At 54.8% G+C, this 20520-nt stretch overlaps 1 protein-coding gene across 6 annotated transcripts in view; it reads left to right on the forward strand.

The window, feature by feature from the left end:
• The window catches only part of TNS1 (tensin 1), a 201539-nt gene that overhangs the window by 49687 nt on the left and 131332 nt on the right, over window positions 1-20520 (forward strand). Inside the window, exon 1 of one of the 6 annotated variants that reach the window (XM_032402474.1) lies at window positions 17242-17456. The exons of the other annotated variants lie outside the window; for them this stretch is intronic. The gene's annotated coding sequence lies outside the window, so the exon portion shown is untranslated. Of the gene's footprint in view, window positions 1-17241; window positions 17457-20520 lie in introns of those variants that run through there. 6 annotated transcript variants of the gene reach the window in all.

The following is a 20520-nucleotide window of genomic DNA, read 5'->3' on the forward strand; positions in this document are numbered from 1 at the left end:
CTGAGAGCAGATGCAAGAATGGGAGTGAGACTTGCTTAGGAGCCTGGGCCTCCCTGGGGCATCCCCATTGCCAAGAAAGACGGATGGGGCATCTCCTGGGGGCTCAGAGCTTTGTAGAAGCTTTGTGTCCCTCAAGCGTTCCTTCCCCTATTTCCTAGCCTTGTCAAATTAGAACCTTGGGCAGGCAGATAGCCTTTCTAGGGCATTACCTTAACCCCTTTGTCCTCAGGTCTAGTCCAGATTCTGGTGCACAATGAAAGGATTCTTTTACTAATATTTCCCCCATGAACCTCACATTTGGAGAAATTACATGCATTTCCTTGTTTTTGTTAATGAAACACATTTTGGCTACCAACTAGAAACTTCCAGGAGGCACCGAATAATGTATGTTCCCATGCTGAGTTGGTTTAATTCCAGCCCAAAGCTCAGAAGTCCGTTTTGAAATGTTGACCAAGGCTCCCAGCCTTCCGTTTCTACCTTCCAGTTCCCCCGGCTGTCTGACCTTCATTCAACTTGCTGCAGTCCCTTCCCTTTCTGCCACTTCTGGGTAACAACTGTGCTGGCACCCAAGCCAACTGTGCAGCCCTGGGCCTACCGGCCCGCCTCTCCTTCCTCTCCCTCCCACAGATCATGTCGTTCTTGTCTCCTGCCCAGCTCTTTCAGCGCTTTAGCTCTTTGCTGGGCCATGGGCTCCTGCTGGTCCGGTTACCTGGCTGCCTTCTTGGTTCAACTTGCAAGCCTGGGTATCAGAGAGATGGGGGTTCAAATCCTGACTCTGCCACCCACTGGCCCTGGGGCCTTGAGAAAGTCCTCTCTCCTCTCTGAGTCACAGTTTCCCCATCTGTAAAATGGGTATGATGTTGTCTACCTCCGAGGGCTCTGTGGGGATCGGGGATGGGAGACTGTGCAAGTACAGAGCCGGGTGAGCTGTTACCCACTGTGGTCTGCATCCCAGCTGCTCCCGGGCACGGCCCCGTCCAGCCTCTGCGGTGCTGTCTCAGGCGTGGATGCACACCTGCCTGTCCGGGATGCTGACGAGGGAGGATGGGTGGCTCCACCGTGGGAGCCGGTGTGGCTTCCCAGGCAGTGGGGAGTTTGGGTGGGCTTGGTGGTTCCCCAGCTGCGCTCGGGCGCATTCTCCTTTGCCATTTTACGGTTTCAGGTCTCACCGGCCTAACTATCACTGCATTAAAAAGAAAGACTTGGCTTTTATAACCTTTTACTCATTTAAGTAATAGAATGTATAGGCTTGCTCTGGGGCGCCTGGGTGGCTCAGTCGGTTAAGCGTCTGATTCTTGGTTTCCGCTCAGGTCATGATCTTGCGGTTGTGGGATCGAGCCCCATGTCGGGCTGTGCTCAGTGGGGAGCCTGCTTCAGATTCTTTCTCCCTCTCCTATTCATTCTCTCTCTCTCTCTCTCAAATAAATAAATAAAATCTTAAAAAAAAAAGAATGTATAGGCTTACTCTACAGTTTTATATTTTTAATATGCAGAAATATTAAAAGAAAATTATTGAGCCATGTTTCTAACTAAAATCATCTTAATAACACGCTTTAGGGAATGTGGATCAGATGAACCCCCCTTCCTCCCGCTGTGTGCTTGCATGCGTGTATGTGTGTGTGTGTGTTTGTCAGTTCTTTATTGTGGGAGATTTAAAACATATACAAGTAGCAAGAATAGCATGATGAACTCCTTTGTACCCATGCTTGACAACCATCAACTTTTTTGTTTCATCTGCCCCCTTCACTCCCTTTTTTTTTTTTTTTTGCTGGAGTGTTTTTAAAGCAAATCCCAGACATTATATCATTCTACTGTAAATACTTTACTACGTATCATTAACAGATAAGGACTTTTAATTTTTACATTACCATAATACCATTATTACAGTCAACACAATTAATAACAATTTCCTAGGAGCAGCTAATACCTAGTGTATGTTCAATTTTCCCTGATTATCTCAAAAATGTCTTGTTTCATTTGGTTTGTTTGCATCAGGCAAATGAACGTGCAAACTCTGCTCTTGTCTGTTTCTGGAATAATCATGTATCTACATATATTCTTGCTTCTGTCCCTTCACCAATCAGTTGACGATACGTGATCACTTTTCCCATGGGTCCTCATTCCTTAGTTTCTATCCCTGGCCTCTCTCTTCCAGGTTTCTCTATAGGCTTCCAGCTGGGGTCTGTGGCTGGCTGGATGTGAAATCCGGAGTCCAGTATTCCTCCCCTCTCAGCTTCTCCTTTCCGGCCTTGGCCTGCTGGTCCACTGCCCTGTCTCCAGGAAAGAGGGGGCTCTGGAAGGAGGGGCGGTGGAGAGTGAGCGGCACCCCAGGGTGAAGTTGGGGGAAGGGGGGGAGCTCACACGTCTGTGTCCCTTGATGCCTCATCTGGTAAATATTGTGTCCCTGAGATGTCCATGTAAGGCTGCCTGGCTTGCTCAGAGTTGGGGGGGGTGGGGGTGGCCAGCAGGCGGTTCTGGCTGCGGGGTCACACGGCTCTGGGAAGCACAGCTGTCTTACCAAGCCAGTGGCTGGGGGTGGCCAAGTCTTCATGGGAACACACCCCCTCTTTCAGCCTCACTCCCTGCTGTGACCCCACCGCCTGCACCTCTGTGCCCTCTGCCTTCATGGCCAGCCAAGGTCCTGCCCTGTTGGAGCCTGCTCGGCTGGTGTCAAGCTCGGGATGCCGCTCTGATCCTCCCAGATCCCATCTCCTTGGGGCTGGGAAAGTCACGCCCCCGAGTTCCCGGGGCCTGCTTCCTTCCGTTCTCCCTTTGCTTCTGAGGCCTCTGGCCTCAGCTCTACTGCTTGGTAGGGCTGCTTCCCGGGAATTGAGGAGCTAGGGATACTTGGGTCCTCTTCTTGGCTTTTTTTTTTTTTTTTTTCCCAGCAGAAAGGAAACCTGGCGCCTTCGGGGAGCCACAGCCCCTCTCTGGGCCCCACTGTTCTCATATGAAAAATGTCCAGAACAGCTCTTGACCTCATTGACTGAGTTGCCGAGAGGGACACTTGAGATTTAGGGGTGTGTGTGTGTGTGTGTGTACGTGTGTGTGCACATGCACACAGACTTTAGAACTGCTGCCCCAGAACAGGGTTGGGCTACAAGGTGAGAAAAAACAGAAGTGTGGGCTGCCCAGGATCACCAAGGTACACCAGAACTTTCTAGCTCCTGGCCTCTGTTGCAACCACATCTTTTTTTTTTTTTTAATTAAAAAATTTTTTTATTGTTATGTTAATCACCATCTATTACATCATTAGTTTTTGATGTAGTGTTCCATGATTCATTGTTTGTGCATAACACCCAGTGTTCCATGCAGAACATGACCTCTTTTTTTTTTTTTTTTTTAAGATTTTATTTATTTATTTGAGAGAGAATGAGAGACAGAAAGCATGAGAGGGAGGAGGGTCAGAGGGAGAAGCAGACTCCCTGCCGAGCAGGGAGCCCGATGCGGGACTCGATCCCGGGACTCCAGGATCATGACCCGAGCCGAAGGCAGTTGCTTAACCAACTGAGCCACCCAGGCGCCCCAAGAACATGACCTCTTTAATACCCATCACCAGGCTAACCCATTCTCCCACCCCCCTCCCCTCTAGAACCCTCAGTTTGTTTTTCAGAGTCCATCATCTCTCATGGTTCGTCTCCCCCTCCGATTTCCCCCCCTTCATTCTTCCCCTCCTGCTATCTTCTTCTTTTTTTTTTTTCTTAACATATATTGCATTATTTGTTTCAGAGGTACAGATCTGTGATTCAACAGTCTTTTTTTTTTTTTTAAAGATTTTTATTTATTTATTTGAGAGAGAGAGAATGAGAGAGAGCGAGTACTTGAGAGGGGGGAGGGTCAGAGGGAGAAGCAGACTCCCTGCCGAGCAGGGAGCCCGATGCGGGACTCGATCCAGGGACTCCAGGATCATGACCTGAGCCGAAGGCAGTCGCTTAACCAACTGAGCCACCCAGGCGCCCTGTGATTCAACAGTCTTGCACAATTCACAGCACTCACATAGCACATACCCTCCCCAGTGTCTATCACCCAGCCACCCCTTCCCTCCCACCCTACCCCCCACTCCAGCAACCCTCAGTTTGTTTCCTGAGATTAAGAATTCCTCATATCAGTGAGGTCATATGATACATGTCTTTCTCTGATTGACTTATTTTGCTCAGCATAACACCCTCCAGTTCCATCCACGTCGTTGCAAATGGCAAGATCTCATTCCTTTTGATGGCTGCATGATATTCCATTGTGTATGTATGTGTGTGTGTATATATATATATATATATATACCACATCTTCTTTATCCATTCATCTGTCGATGGACATCTTGGCTCTTTCCACAGTTTGGCTATTGTGGACATTGCTGCTATAAACATCGGGGTGCACGTACCCCTTCGGATCCCTACATTTGTATCTTTGGGGTAAATACCCAGTAGTGCAATTGCTGGATCGTATGGTAGCTCTATTTTCAACTTTTTGAGGAACCTCCGTACTGTTTTCCAGAGTGGCAACCACATCTCTTATCTTTCCCTGTTACCTCTTTCCTTTAGGGACCTCGGGTTCCTTAGCTTTGTTCTTTCTCTTTCCCGTCTGTTCTCTCTGTGTCCCTTTTGGGCCCCTGAGGACTCTCTATGTTCCTGTCATCCTCAGGATCCTGCCTTGTTCCCCAAGGCCCAGCCCTTCGTCCTGATCCTCCAGCGCTAAAATCCAAAGGCCTCTCCCTCTTGACTCCATGGATGGGGGAGCCCCTTTCTCTGTCTTCACAGCTCCGTTTCCTCCCAAACCCTCGGGGACTTGGGGCTTTGAGAGCTCGTAGTCTCCTGCCCTGGGGACACCCCTCACTCCTCAAGGCAGCTGCAGACGCCCCAGAACGTCCCCTAACATCTGACACTTTTGTAGGGGTATTGCCCTTGTATGTGTGTGTGACTGAGAGCCCCCTCCTGAGCCTGTAATGAGCACAAGTCTTTTCCCCGAGGAAGATGATCCCGGGGATGTCCCTGATCTACCTGGTGGCCCTGAAAAGATGTGATTTAAGAGTCAGCCAGGTGGGGGAATTGTTTGAGGTCCTGGTTAGAGCCCTGGCTTAGGAGCCAGAAGACCTGGGTTCAAATTTGGGGTCTCTTCCTTTCTAGCAGTGGGGTCTCTGTGGACCTCAGTCCCTTCCCCTGCAGGGTACAATGATGCCGTGGAGTGGTGGTGAGCACGGGTGTGATGAGGTGCTCAGTGGTGCGTACTTAGTGGCGGGGGTGCGTGGGGTGTGTGTTTGCCCAGCTTGGGGCTGGAAGGCACACCACTCCTGTAGGTTAGCCCGCATCTCAGGATGGACACACACGTCCCCTCCTTCCCTGCGTGCGTGTCTCTGTGGGGGAGACCGAGGCCCCCCCATGGGCCTGGGGTCCCTGGAGAGGGGAGAGTGGCCGGCCCCCAGCCAAGGTGTGTTTGCTGGTGGTGCCGGCTGCTGGGGCTCTTCCAGGATGGTGCTGCGGGTGGGTGGAATCCACAGGGGTGAGACAGCGAGGCCAGAATGTGCCGAGGATGCTTGGGGCCGCTTATCTCAGGCCAGGAATGCGCTGCAGTATTCTTAGCCGACAGCCTTCTCGCCTTTGGAATAACCACCTGGGTGGCATGGCAGACATCTGTCCAGTTCGGCCTGCCCAGACAGTCTGCGGGTGCCGACGCCAAGCCTCCCATGGCTGGGGCTCACGTGTGTGCTTGTGTGTGTGTGTGTGCATACATGGATCTGTGTGCGTGTGGGCATGGATCCGTGTGTATGTGTGTGCTTGTGTGCGTGTGTGCATGGATCCGTGTGTATGTGTGTGCGTGGGGGCATGTACCTCTGTGAGTGCCAGTGTGTGTGCCAGTGTGGATCTTTGGGGGCCGTTAGGTGTGGGAATGTGTGTGCAAAGAGGGTGCATGTGTATTCTGTACACGTATTTTCATGTGTGTGTGTGTGCATGAGTTTAAGCACATGTGCTTGCGTGTAGTGCATGGGTCTCTGTGCATACATGCACAAGTATGTGTGTGTGTGTGTGAGTGTGTGAGTGTGCAGGACTGTGTGGCTGTGACTGTGTGTGCCACTGCCCTGGGGGGGGCAGGAAGCCCCAAGGGGGCCTAGGGAGCGGGAGGGAGGGAAAGGACAGAGGGGAGGTTGCTGACCCCGCCAGGGCAAGACAGGCTGGGAGGCAGTGGTCAGATGTGCAGAGCCGAGAGGAGGGGCTGCTGGGGCCCTTGGTGCTTGGGGGCTGGGCCACCACTCCCCTTGACTGGAAGCTCCAAGGCAGCACGAACCCTGAGGTCAGCCGGCCTGGGTCCACGTCCTGCTTCTGTCACTCACACCATCACTTGAGCAAGTGACTCCTCAACTGCCCCAAGCCTCAGTGTCCTCATCTGTTTGGTGGTGGGAATAATAGCACCTGCCCAGCAAAATTAACAAGAGAGAAAAAAATACAGTGCCTAGAACATCCTGAGAGCTTGATAAATGATAATGTATCCCCATCAGCATCATGATTATGGACTCCTCTGTGTGCCCCGCATCTGACCTTGGCAGTCCCTCTGTGGTTGGGACACCCAGGCAGGATGGGGGACCCCCCTGTAGCCCCCCGTTCAACCTGGCACAGCAGTAAGATGGAGGCCCAGAGAGGGCACAGACTGGCCCTGGGGTCATCAGGGAGCTGTTTGGAGCTGTGAGGAGCCAGCCCCTGGCTCCTGGCAGCTCTTCTCACCCCCTGCACTTCCTTGCTCCCGTTTCTGGGGTACCAGGCTGGAGAGGCAAGGAGAATCTGACAGGCTTCCTCACCTGGGCCCACTGCTGCACATAGCCCAGGACCAATCTGTTCACTACTGGATCTGTTCTTACAGGATCAAAGTTTCCACTCTCTGTCTTAACTGCCCTCCTGTGAGTCTTCTGTTTTCTAGCTCCCTTGATCCTGCGGCAAATCCTGACTCGCAGGTGGAGATGAGTCGGCCCCAAGGAGGGCAGGGCTCAGAATCTTCACCCCTTCGCCCAGCCCGGCTCGGGAGAGCTGGCCATCTGGCTCTGGACTTAGGTCCTCACACCTGGTTGGGCTACCCCAGCTCCACCTTCCGCTCCTGACTGTGGCCAGACGGGGCGGAATTCCTAGGAAGCGCTGGGCCCATTTAGAGCTGAGCCCCCACCTGCCCTTCCTCTGCCCCTGCCAGCACATCCCACATCCTCTCCCTCGGCCCTGCTAGGCCTCTCTGGACCTCCCAGATGCCAGGACAGCTGCCCGCCCCCGGGAAGCAGGCTCAGGGTGTCGCCAGGACTGTGGAGGTGGGAGCGGGCATATTGGCGCCTGGGCACTGTGGGCGGGGTGGGCAGAGGCAGGTGGGATCTGCCAGGATCCCTCAGCCTGGGCAGGCAGTGATTGCCCTGGACACCAGCCAGAGGAGACTTGTTCCTCATAACCATCACCAACTATCTGGAAGGAAAAGAAAAAACCAACAACAAAAACAACCATCAAACTTTTTTTTTTTTTTTTGGAACCTACTGTTAATGGCCGATCGGCTGTACATTATTAAACAGGCAGCTGGAGATCTGCCAGGGTGGGGTGCTTGAGCCAAGACTCACAGCTTGAACACAATGTTCCTAGGAAAACAGTCACCTGTGGGGTCCCTGGGGAGGAGCACCCAGAGGGAGGGGTTCCAGCTGATGTCCCTTGCCCTGCTTACCCTTCCTGCCCCAGCCTCCATTCTGGCCCTTGGTGGGGAGCAGGACTGGCCTGCACCTGGAGCCCAAGAATCCTTTATCTGGCCCTGTGGGCCCCTCACCACCGCAGGGGCCCGAGCCCCTCATTCCTTCCTCATGGTTAAATGGATATGGTCCTGCTTCCATCTCCACATGGGTAAGGCCAGGACCGGCTCTCCTGGGGGCTAGTGGGATGCAGGGCCTGAGCACTGGGGTGGGAGCAGACACAGGGTTCTAGGGTTGATTCCATTGAGTTCCTCCTTGTAGTGACATTGGGACTCCCTACTTGTCCTTTCGGGGCTTCAGTTTCCATCTAACTACAATGAGAGGACTGGATTAGTCAACTCTAAATTCTTGTCAACATCTGTGAGCCTCACTTGGGTGGCCCTGGGGAGAGCCTGGGGTGATTGTCTCCCATAGTTTGGAGCCCTTCTTGCCCCATCCCTGGTCCCATCGGTGACACCAGGAGCCATGTCTCAAGTAAGCCCTGATGGGAGGGGCTGGCCTCATTCGCATCTTTTCCCAGCCATCTTGAAGCCAACCGGGGTAAAGGTCAGATGTCTGAAGGTGACAGCAAGTGGAGAACAAGCCGGGGGTCTTGTTTGCATGGGGGTGTTGGCGTGACTACCATCTTGGTGAAGCCAATGCTGCACTAGGGTGGATGGATGAAAAGCACAGGATGGGGTCGGGGTCACCGCCAGGGTGGGCCTGCGACCTTCTGCACGGCCAGGCTACTGCTGGCATGTGTGTGAGGGGCGGGTGGTTTGGGAACTGAGTCCTAAGGAACCCTCCCCGAGCCTCTTGGAGATAAGATGGCCGGGTGCTTGAGAGCACAGCTGGGCCTCAGGCCTATCGCCGCTGCTGTGTTGTCTTACTGGCCTTGGGCAAGTGACTGAGCTCCCTCCGCTGTTGGAAGTTGGGTTAGAAGGATGTCTCCCAGGGCCGTGGTGAGGAGGGAACGAGCTAATAAGGCAGGCGCGGGGTTTATAACGGGCCTGTGCATATGCCAAGTGCACCGTAGCTGTTAGGATCTGCGTCATCCCTCCCTCTGGCTTTCTGCTCGTCCCCCTTGCACCGCTCAGCACGATTCGGGGCAAGTGTTGAGGCTCCTGCTTGTGTGGTGTCTCCTCCTCCAGACCAGGTGCTCCTGAGGGCAGGTGCTCTGTCTGGCTTCGCTTGGGATCCGCCCGCAGGGCCGGCCCTGGGCTCGCCCCACTGCAGGCCCTCAGGAGCGTTTGCGGAAGGAATGGGGAAACGGAGGCACGGCTGGAGGCCCGCGGGGCCCAATCGGAGGCAGGGAAACAAGCGAGCACCTGGAAGGTGGAAAGAGCCAGAAACTGCGGCAGAGCTGGGAATGTCCATCCTGTGAAGCGAGGACTTGGGGGAGATTGTGAGCCAGTGTGTGTGTGTGTGTGTGTGTGTGTGTGTGTGAGAGAGAGAGAGAGAGAGAGAGAGAGAGATTTCTGAATAAAGCTTCGAAGGGACTTGTTCTCTGCAGCAGAACCAGGAGGCACAGGAAGCAGGCTGCCACTCAGTGGAACCTTCCAACCTCAGCAGGGCGCGGGGTGAATTCCGAGGGCCTGGTGTGCAAGCGCAGAGGCTGTGAGCGAGCATCTGTCAGGCACAGGATGTCGATGGGCCCTGAGGTCCATGCGGATGCTGCTTGAATGAGGAGAGTAGTGGCAATCATAGCTGAGGTCTCTGAGTGTCCGTTTCCTTATCTGTAAAATGGGGTTAATGATGGTCAATACCCATAGGGTTGTTAGGACGATTAAAGTTAATATCCAGGAATAGTGCCTGGCACATGGAATAGTGCCTGGCACATGGAAAACACTCAATAAATGTGTTTATTAAATAGGGCCTAAGAGACACATGGGAAGGAGAGATGAATTGTGACTCTGGGGTGGGGATGGTGATGGCTTCTTGGATGGAGGAGGGGGTGGGGGAAGCTTGAATATAGGGAGGGCCGCTCTGGCTCAGACTCTGTGCTCATGTCTGAGTGGTTAATAACTTGCCTGAGGTCACACAGCCGGTGAGGGGTGGGTGGCCAGGTTTCAGAGATGGTCCATGCAACACCAAAGCCTAGACTCTTTCCCCTCCACTCCTGGGCCTCAGTAGGATAGGGCCGGGTTTCCTTGGCTCTCATCACCCCCAGCCCCCCAGGGACGGCACTGCATTTCAAGGTGAAACGGAGAGATTATTATCTATAGCGGTGGAAGCTAAGTCCTCAGGAGGAAGTCTCCAGCTCTGTCCAGCCCTGGAAGCGCTACATAAATAAGAAAAAATGGGGAGGATGCGGGAGTAGGATGAGGGCTGCAATTTTTAGCAGCCCAAAGCCACGGAGCACAGAGCAAGAAGTAGTCATGAGAAGAACACTGGAGGCATGGGGTTCGACTTTAAGGAGAAGGGATGATGAGAGGAGGGTCGGTTAGGGGGCGAGGGAAAGGAAGTCGATGCACAGAGGATGAGGCGATAGGCCATTCAGGTGATGAGAGACAGGACCAATCCAGCGATGGCAGGACCTGGGCCACAGGGCAGCTCCACACTTCGGGCAAGTGTGCGCATCTGGGGCCAGTCCCCACAGAGCAGCAGGGGTGAGTCTTGGGGGGTGGGAGGCCAGTTGGCCAGCATGAGAGCCAGCCTGGGACAGCATGTGCGAGCCAAACGTTCAGCCACCAGACTGGCTCCTCGCCCTCAGCAGCCGGCTTGGCAAAAGGTCCGCTCTCGTGCTGGGGCCAGCACGCTCCCGACTGATCTGCGCCCATAGGCCTGGCCTTGTCAGGATGCTGTTTTGTCCTTCGCACTGCTCAGCCCCTGACCGATTCTGCCTTTTAGACGTTCAGAGATGAATGGGAAATGGTCCCGGGCTTCAAGGAATTCACAGATGAAGGGGCAGAGAGACAAAGGACGTGTATGTGGGCAGTAGATATTGCCCTGGCTCACTTGCCCTAAGACAGTTTTTTCGAATACTTGATGATGTATGTTGTGTCCTTTTTTTTTTTTTAATCATCTGACGTAAAAATTGGGCCCAATTTCTTTAACTTTTCTTGTACTTTGATTCCACAAATACTTATTGAGTGTCTACTGCTGTCTTCTTCTGGATGCTCTTTGGTTTATAGAATATAGGAGAGAACTCGACACTTCTTTTTTTTAAAATTTATTTGACAGAGACACAGCGAGAGAGGGAACACAAGCAGGGGAAGTGGGGGAGGGAGAAGCAGACTTCCCGCTGAGCAGGGAGCCCGATGCAGGGCTCAATCCCAGGACCCTGGGATCATGACCTGAGCTGAAGGCAGACGCTTAACGACTGAGCCACCCAGGTGCCCCGAACTCGACAGTTCTGATGGTGTCCGAGAGGCATGGAGTAGAGTGGAACTCTCATCTCCTTTGGTCTACATACTGTACCTCTGTTAATGCAACCCAAAGAGCACATGACTTTTGGTGGCAGCCATATCCTACTGAGAGCTGAACTGAATTTCTGTTTTCACTAAATCTTAGACCTTTCCTTGCATGAACTATTTTTATTTTTTTGTTATTGCACGAACTATTATTAATTCAGGGTTTTTATTTTATGCCTTTTGAACTTTAGTTTAGGACTTGACCCCAAAAGACATATTCCCTTACTAATTCTGGCCTGTTTATCAAGTCAGTTTTGCATTTTGGTTCAGTTCAGCGCCTTAGCTCTTCCTTTTGCTTTTTTACCTTTGTGTACCTGGTAAGCCTCTGTTCTAAGTCTTCATCTAAGTTACTGATAAGTATGTTGGACAAGCCAGGGCAGAGGACAGAGCCCTTTGGCAAGTCAGGAAGTTGACATTGATCTATTAATCAACACCCCTTGGCTTGCTGGCTAGGAATCCACTCGGCTCTCTATCTCGTCTCCAAGCATTTCATCACGGCTCCTGCCAACACCTTCCTGAAATTCAGATAACCTAAGGTGTGGGGGATCCCCGACTGTCCTGTCCAGGCTCTGGACCTTGTAATAATGGGGTTAGGGTGGTGGGTGTGCTGTGTGAAGGAGGGCTGTGGGTTCTCTGAAAGGATCCAGGCTGAAGCCGGTGATCATCGCTGGTTTAGGGGCAGTTACAGCCCAGAGCTCTTACAGCTTTAAAATCGGGGTTCTCAGGGGAGACAGGGATTTGTGTGCAATGAACTGGCAATGAACTGGCACAGCAGGCACTTTCTGCCAAGGACTAGCGTCTGCCTAAAAACGTGTTCCGGGAATCTTCCCAGGGATCTTAGAGGTTGTCAGATGAGGGGATGGAAGCCAAGAGGGACCAAGAGTGTCCTCTGGTCACCAGGGCATTGGTGGCTGGACAGGGCTGGAACCCAAGGCCCTGACTCCCAGTCTGAGCCTTGGGGCTGGATCCAAGTGCCTTTCCTGGCTTGGAAACTGAGGCAGGCTCAGGAGGGAGGGGCTGCAAGCATGTGTCTTAGGCACAAGTTGTTGGCAGGCTGTTTTTCTCGTGCTTCTCCTGCCCTTTTGATCCTTTGCCCTCAGACCACGGGCGCAAACCCGAGAGTAGGAAACCAGAATGTAGGAAACCAGAACATGGAAGGCTGAGCATGTCTCCCTCCCTGGGGGAGAGTGTGGCTGGCGCAGGGCTGAGGCTCTGCCTAGTTCTGCACTCTGAGAGATGCTGGGAATGCATGCAAATGAGATGCAAATGGGGTGGACAATGGTGAGGAGGGGGTGCCCCTTGCTGCTGCCTCAGTCTGGCCTGAGTGTTGAGGATGACAAATAGAAAAGGAAGAGACCTGTGACCTGGGCCGTGGAACCCAGCATCAGGAAGGAAGGGAGAGGGGCTCTGTGGGGCAGCAGGGTGGGGCGTGGCTTCTGGAGCCAGCTCTGGGGGAGAAGGAGGGCGAGCTGAGGGGGTGGCTGGTTCCTAGGAGGTAGCCCTGAGATGGAGGATCCTGGGAGAAAGCCTGACTCATCTCTAGCTGCAGTGGGGGGGGGGGGGGCGGGCCGGAGGGGGGGGGGTGGAACCCAAGGCACAGACTGACCAAGTGCCTAGGGTGTCCCCCAGGGCCTGGCTCCCGGCTACCTGTGCTGTGGGCCTCTGCCCTTGGGGACCTGGGCATGTGGCCCTGCCTTCCCTGTGGTGGAGAGGGAGGAAGAGAGTGGGGGCCAAGGGCACTAGAGGGGGTAGCTCCGACACCTCCTAGGAAGATTGGGAGGCCAGTCCCTGCCTGCTGGATGGTGGCGGTCTACTCTTAGCCCCGCTCAGTGCGGGAAGGACCCCGGGGGGATCTGGCCCTGCAAGAGTGGGGGTTACGTGACATGATGACCTCCAAAGGGAGCACCGGGGACCCGGAATTCCCAGTTGTTTCAGGCGGTGAAACAGCCTTGAGTTGCAAGATCTGGGTTCAGATTCCGTTTCATCAGCTGCCCTGTGGTTTTAGGTAAATTGCTTAACTGCTCTGAGCCTGTCTCTAAGACCGGGATAAGAATTACAGCCATTTCGCGGGTTTTAATGGAAAAACACACGGGAAAGTTTTGGTGCAGGGTAGGCACTCAAATCTTGATGCAAGTGGAATGACGGAAAACAAGGGAGCAGCTCTGGGGGCCAGAGGCCGGGGGAATCTGGATTCAACATTTTCAGGCCATCTTTCCCTTGACTTTATCTTTGCCCTTTCTTCTCTGTCTTTATGTGTCCCTTTGTCCTTCTTTCTGCCACATCCCCTCCTGCTCCATTGGAAGTGCCTAACTCAGCACCTGGCCCTGACAGGCACAATGCACTTTCCCTCTTCTTCTCAATGGCTGCTCTGTGGCTCAGTGGTACTGTCCCACCACCCCCAGCTTCGTCTCTTTCCTCCTTCTGGGTCTCTGCTTCTGACCCCCTCTTTGTCCTGCTCTCTCTCCTTCTGGCTTTCCTGCCCTCTCTTTCTCCGGCTTCTATCTTCCCTCAACAAGCATCCATTGAATCCTCGCTAGATGCCAGGCGCTGCCCTGCTCCTTTCTGGGCTCTGTGTCTTTCCCTGCCTCCTGGCTGCCCACTTCTCTCCCTCCCGCCCGCCCCTTCGGCCTCCTGCCCTCCCTTCCCCCAGCTCCACAGGCTCCAACACTGGTATTATTCAGTTTTATGAGAAACCCCCAGGCCTACCCCTGAACGGACCAACCACAACTGGAACCAGATGTGCAGTCCTGCACTTGGGGATGGGAGGGAGGGCGGGTGGGAGGAGGGAAAGGGGCATGGGCTGGCTTAGGAGGTGGGCAGGGGAGGGGGGAGGGGAGATGGGAAACCCTGGGAATCCCTCGCCTGCTTTGGCTCAGGGGAGGAGGGCTGCGAGGAGGGGAGGGAAAAGGGGCTAAGCAGACTTCTGTAGAAAGCAGCTCTCACTCTGTGTGTGAATGTGCATGTGCAAGCGTGCAGGCGTGTGAGATGCTGGGACTAACACTGGGGAAATCCTGGGGGGGGGTTTGCGGGGGATGATCAGCTATGGGAGAGCTCTTGGAAATAAAGGGGAAGGCTACTCTTTTGCTTTGAAATCCTCTAGCTCCTTGACTTCCTGTCTGTGTGGTTTCTAGAGACTTCTGAATTGGTCCTGGAGCAGGAGGGCTGGGAGAGAGGGGTCATGTTGGGGCGGAGGATGGAAGGTGTCACCTCCAGTGGTTCCTTGCAAGCAGCTGAGGCCGGCATCTCTCAGAGGCCCCCCCCCCCCAATCTGCTGCAGACCTGGGGTGGATGGGATGTGCCTGGGACATCGTGTACATGATCCTCATGTCTTAGCATGGTCAGTTTCTCTGATGCTCAGTTTTTTATACAGCTTTGAAGATAAAAGTCTGCCAACAATCGTCTTGGTACAGTGTTGTGCTGAATCAAGCATTTAAAAGTGCTCTTTTATTCCATTTGTAACCAATCATCCATCCATCTATCTCTCCACTATTCAGTTATTCATTCTGCATTCATTGAGAATCTGTGTGCCCTCCTTGTGCTGGGCATTGAGCACGCTAGGGTGGGGGAAGGGAATGATGAATAAATCTTTGCTCAGCTCACTGGGAGATCTAGAAGTGCATGCAACAAGTGAGCGTCCTGGCGTTAATGTATGAGCAAGAGCCTTAGGTGTTCAGAGGAAGGGACAGTACCCGCCAAATGGTGCAGGTGCAGAAGGACCCAGGGAGGATGTGGCTTTTGAATTGAGGCCTCAGAGAAAAGAGGGAATTGTGCCTTGAAAAGACTCAGAGGTGGGGCTGTGTCACAGGGGTCCTTCTGCAGAGCTGGGACTCGATCTGGTAGGCAGTGGGGAGCCCGGGACAGTTTGGTGTTGATCAGGGTGACTGTGGGTGTGGGTTGGAAGGAGGCGATGGGGAGGACGGCACTGGAACCAGATGTGCAGTCCTGCACTTGGGGATGGGGAGCTGCTCTGTGGTCCAAGACGGGGAGGGGGTTCCCCCTTTTATGGCAGACTCCCCATCCACCTCTAGAGGAGCCCCGATTGCTGACATGGACTCTCTTACTTCCCTCACCTGACCAGGGCTGTTCCAAGCCCCTGGGCCACCCTTGGTCTGCAGGGGCATGGGGGTTAGCAGGACGAGGCATCAGGATTCACCTTTGCCCCAGAGTTGGGGCAGTGAGCGCTGGGCAGGGAACCTAGCTGGGCAGGTCAGAGGCACATTCAGTGGGGCACGTCTCTCCCGTCTCTGTCTCTGCCAGCACCCTCACCCTCATAGACTGAGGCCACCTTCAAGGCTGGTAGGTTCTGAGATGCTGGCATCTGGAACCCTGGGAACCCAGACTCTCCACCTAGGAAGGGGTGAAGTCATCTTGTTCTGAAGGCAGGGGGTGGGCACAATGATGCTTCTGTCTCCACAGGGTCCTGGGAAGGTACCCCTCTTCCTTGAATCCTCGAGGATCTCACTGTCACCAAAGCCAGAGGGGTGGGGTGGGAAGGGAAAAAACCCTCTGAAGGTTTGACCATTGCTGGCCCCAGATGCCCCCAAATCTTTCCTGAGGCTGTTTGTCCCTCCTCTGGGCTTTCCCTGTCACTTTGCTCTTTGGAAAATTGAAGCCTGGGGAAGGGTTTGGCTGAATTAGTAAAATTAGAGTGTTAGAACTGGAAGACATCTTGAGGACCTTTGGATTCAAACTCATCGGACAGCAGGGGAAACTGAGGCTCAGAGATGCAGGTCACTGGCCCAGGACCTCCCACAAAGGCAGCCCAGATGGGGAAGAGAAGGGCCTTTCCGTCTCTGGAGGGCTGAGTGGTGGGGAGTTTGGCTCTGGAGCAAGGCTGTCTGAGGCTGAGTTTGCACTCAACACTGTCGTGTGTGGTCTTGGACAAGTCACCTAACCACTGCAAGATCACTTTTTTCAGCTAGAATAAGGGTGATTCGAAGTTTAAATGAGAGAGAATATTCTTTAAGTGCCTGGCATGCAACAGGTGTGCAGAATGATTTTTCCCTTCTGCTCAAAATAATCCCTTCTGCTTCCTAGCTCTTATTTATGTGGTACTTCAAGCCTTTCAAGTCACGTTTCCCCTGATATTTGTAATTATAAAAAAAAATTTGTGCATATAGAAAAGTTGAAAGGATTATATGGTAAACTCCCTAGATTCTGTGATGAATTCTTTGGTACATTTGCTTTATCACATTTCTATTTATCTCTCCATCCATCAGTCCGTGTTATTGTTTGATGCATTTCAAAGAGAGCTGAAGCATGGATCTCATTAACTAGAGTTCACTTCACATTACTTTTTTAAAAAAGATTTTATTTATTTATTTGAGAGAGAGATAGCAACAGAGAGAGAGAGAGAGAACAAGTGGGGAGGAGAGAGAGAAGCAGGCTCCCTGCTGAGCTTGGATTTTTTTCCCCATTGGAGACTCAACCCCAGGACCCTGGGATCAAGGCAGATGCTTAACTGACCGAGCCTCCCAGGTGTCCCCACTTCACATCACTTTTGAAAATAGTCACAAATGCCTTAACTCAGCCGAGAGAAGAAAGCAGGGACTGTTATCTCAGATTTGACAGATAAAGAAAAAACAGGTTCAGAAGTGAGATTCTAGGTCTCCTGTCACCAAATGAGTTGGGATTGGCAGAGAGCAGGGTGCGCTACAGAAACTGGGAGTTGCTGTTCTTATGATTATCATTGTCATTGCCATCTGACCAACCATCCTTCTCCAGCTGGCAGCCCTTTGGCCATTTCTCAGCAGCTGTGTTTCTTCCCTGGGGTCCTGGACCTCTTGGCCACCTGTCCCCTTTCCCCACTTCTGCCCCCAGGCCCTCTGACGCCTCCCTGCAGGGCCGGGGAGGCTGCTGGGCAGGTGGCTGAAGCAGGGGAGGCTGTGCTTCTGGGCACGCGGGGCCCCAGGCGTGTGCCTGCCGCCCAGCCGCTGAGCTGGGAGCTGGGAGCTGGGAGCTGGGAGCTGGGAGCCGGGAACTGGGAGCTGGGAACTGGGAGCTGGGAACTGGGAGCTGGGAGCTGGCCGAGTGCTTCAGGGGTTAAAGGAGGCGGCAGCGGCGGCGGCGGCGGGCGGGCTGCTGGCCGGGGCTCCGGGAAGGAGGGGAAGGAGGCGGTGCGCCGCTTGCCCGCCCGCTGCCGGGGGAGGGAGCCGGGTGAGCAGCGCCCTGGCTCAGTTGCTCCCAGCAGTGGCCCTGGGACCAGCTCTGCTCCCTGCCGGCTCCTGCCTGGACACAAGCCTCACTCACGCCTTCCTCTCGGCAACCAGCTTCTGGCCGGCCACAGCTGCTGCCCTGTCATTGCCCACTGCCCTGTCCCCTGAGCCCAGGCACCCACCCCACCCGGTGGCTCTTCCGTTGGCAAGGTGAGTGGGGTGTGTGTGTGTGTGTGTGTGTGTGTGTGTGTGTGTGTCCCCTACTGATGCTGTCAGGACCACCGATCCTGTAAATTAGGGGAGGGGGAGGTCAGCCCACTCAGTCACATGTCCCCGGGCTAGGCTAGCCCCCGGAGGCCAACCTGTCAGTCCCCTGCCTTCGGGGTCTGGTGCTGGCAAGGATGTCCGGGTGCGGTTGTCCCTGCTCTGAGAGACCCGTCAGCAGGAGTTTCGTTCGCTGGGGAAGTTGCTGGTGTCAGTGACTGCGTGAGACTGAGGCCAGCAGGGCAAGAGGGGGAGGTTGGGAGTATTAGTCTCTTCCCCTACCTGCTGCCCATCCCAGGGTTGCTCGGAGAGGACCATGAGACGTGAGCCTGGGCGGTTTTTCCCTGCCACCCCCTGGAGCTGCTGCTGGGCCCTCCTCCTTGGGGCTCTCCTTACTCCCACCTCTCATCTCCCAGAGGGCTGGCCAGGCTGCGAGGGAGGGTGAGGCAGGCCTGGAAGGGTTTCCCCGCTGCACTGCCCTCAGCCTGGGTCCCTGGGCACACGGGCACAGCCTGGCGCGAGTGCCCCCTGCTGCCCTCCCCCAGCCAGCAGCTCTTATCCCCTCCTCACCCCTCGGGGCAGAAATGGCTAATCCAGGTGGTTAATGAACAGACACACACAGCTGCCTTCTACCCCCCTCTCCTTCCTCTCTTCCCACCCCCATCTCCTCCTCTGACCCTCTGGTGCCCCGCCTGCCACCCCTTCCCAAGTGGGACAGGCTCTGCAGAGCTAATCTCAGTGTCTGGCCCCCACCACCCAATTCAGGACCAGATGTTTTTAGGCTGGCCACTGTCCTAGAAGAGAAAACTGGGAGGGGGTGACCCAGGGGTGACCAGGAGAAGCCTGCTGCGCTCCCGAGATGGGCTCCCTGCAGGGGTGGGATGGGGTTAGGGAACAGGATGGGTGCTGGATAGGGGAGGGCAGGACAAGCAGCCGTGGGATGAGGCTCAGAGGAGGAGCTGGAAACCGGGGTTCCAGAGTCTTTGGGGACAGGGGTTTCTCTTCTGGAAGCTACAGAACTTCTTCCATGTGGCAGAGTCAAAGCAGGGAGGGGGGTCAGGAGGGCGTGGGGAGCACTCTCTTTCCTTGAGTCTCTGTTGGGCCCCTTCCTGAAGCTGCCTGGGTGGGGTGGGGACCATTGTGGCTCAGACTTGGCCTTAAGTTGCTTCTAGCCCTGCCAGCTGGCGGCCCCTGCTGTCTCCCCACCCTCACTCGCCCCCAGGACCTCAGGCTGAGCCCTCCCCTGCCCCAGACCCCTCTGGCCCAGGACTGTGGTGGGGTCCTGGCTCCACATGGGGAGCTGGGTGGGAGGGCTCTCACTGGGTTCCCAGGCTGGGGAGGGTCTCCGCCAGTCTATAGGACCCCCAGAGCTGGGAGCCAGGACTCTGATCCGGAGCTGAGAATTATCGGGTGGTGGAGGAGGCAACGAGGGACCCTCTGCTTCCACACGCCTGCCTCTCCTTCTCTATCGCTCACTCTGTACTGCTCCATACTTCACCTTCCTCAGAGCCCCGGCTTAGAGTCTCCCATGGGGGCGGTAGCATCCCGAATCGTAAACACTGGGAGCTGGTGGCTGGTTGGAGGGGGGCTGGCTGGGGTGTCGGTGAGTTCGGAGCTGACCTTGCCGTTGGGTGACCATCTCATCTCTGACGGACTATAGCAGAAGACCTGGATTTTGGGGACTTCTCAGTGCCCTGTTTGTACTGAGGTAGGAACAGGAAGCAAAAAGGGAGAATGGTTTTTTGTCGGGGGAAGGAAGCTTGGCTCAGGTTTAACGAAGGGGTTCTTAACTAGCCTGGCTGGCCAGCCGGAGAATGGGCTGCCTTGTAAGGTAGTGAGCTTCCCGTCCTGGGGGGAGTTCAGACCGAGGCTAGAAAACAGCTTGGAAGGATTCCTGAGCTGGGATGCGGTTAGGAGAGATGACCCTGACGGTCTCTTGGGATGCTGAGGTCCTGGGATTCTTGGAGTCAGGAATTCTCTGACACCCGGAATGGGGGAGCAGGAAGGCGGGGGCCTCCAGCCTGGGGCGTGGGCACTGCCTCTTATTCCTCCCTGCCAGTGTTTGGGGAACAGAGAGCCTGACGCTCTCCGCTCGCACCCAGTGCTCACTCTCCTACCAGGTCTGCCCCAGCTGCTTCCTGCAAAGATTCTGAGTTTCTTCCTATTTTTCCTGTCTCACCCTGAGCCTTGCCCTGCTGGTTAACCCCACGAGGGCCAGCACAGATGGAGGGGGCGACCTTGCCCCCTGCCCCCTTCAGTTAGAGCCCGTGCTCCCAGCTAAGGGGGCTAACTGGCGGCCGGTGTGTGAGGATTAGGGGCAGGGGTGTGCTTTGAGGTTTGGCAGCTCATGCCCCTGCCCAGTTTGTCCTCTGCTACCACCCCCCCACCCCATGGGAGGGGGCCTCCCCAGGCTGCCTGGAGATAGTGGGCCGAGGAACAGTGTCAAGATCTGAGATGCAGAAAGTCCCAGGGGTGGCCCTTGCCTGATCCTCAGTTTCCAAATTTGTGACATGACACAGAGTGGTCAGGGCAGCTTGAAGTGGTTTGTGTAAGTTGCAGCGGGGTTGCGAGGGAGGAGTGTGGGAGGAGCAGGTCCCCTTACTCCCTCCACGCCACCTCTCCAGACCTGTTTTCCTGTGGGGTGGGCGCCAGGCGGCAGGAGGAGAGGCAGGGTGGGATTGGGGTTAGAGGTTTCCAAACACCACACCCTGGGAGGCTGGGGCTTTTCATGATCGGAATGTCAAGGTGGGCTTCTGGGCTAGGCTCAGGACCCACCAGGGCTCCATCCTTCCTGTCCCAGCCTGCATCTCCCCACGGCCCCGTGACTCCTTTTCTCCTTGGTGGGGAGAGTGAAGGAGTAGGGTCTGAGGTCACCCTGGTCATCCCCCTGCCTCCAGTCAGTCCTGGCTTCATCTGAGAACGAAGTCCTTTTCAGTGTCTAACTGGAGTCCCTTGTCCCGAGCCGAGACTAGATGAGGCTGCTTCATTAGGACATGCTTTCCTCTGGTCC

The sequence above is a fragment of the Phoca vitulina genome, unplaced genomic scaffold (assembly GCF_004348235.1).
Source record: "Phoca vitulina isolate PV1807 unplaced genomic scaffold, GSC_HSeal_1.0 scaffold1, whole genome shotgun sequence".
Classification (NCBI taxonomy): domain Eukaryota; kingdom Metazoa; phylum Chordata; class Mammalia; order Carnivora; family Phocidae; genus Phoca; species Phoca vitulina.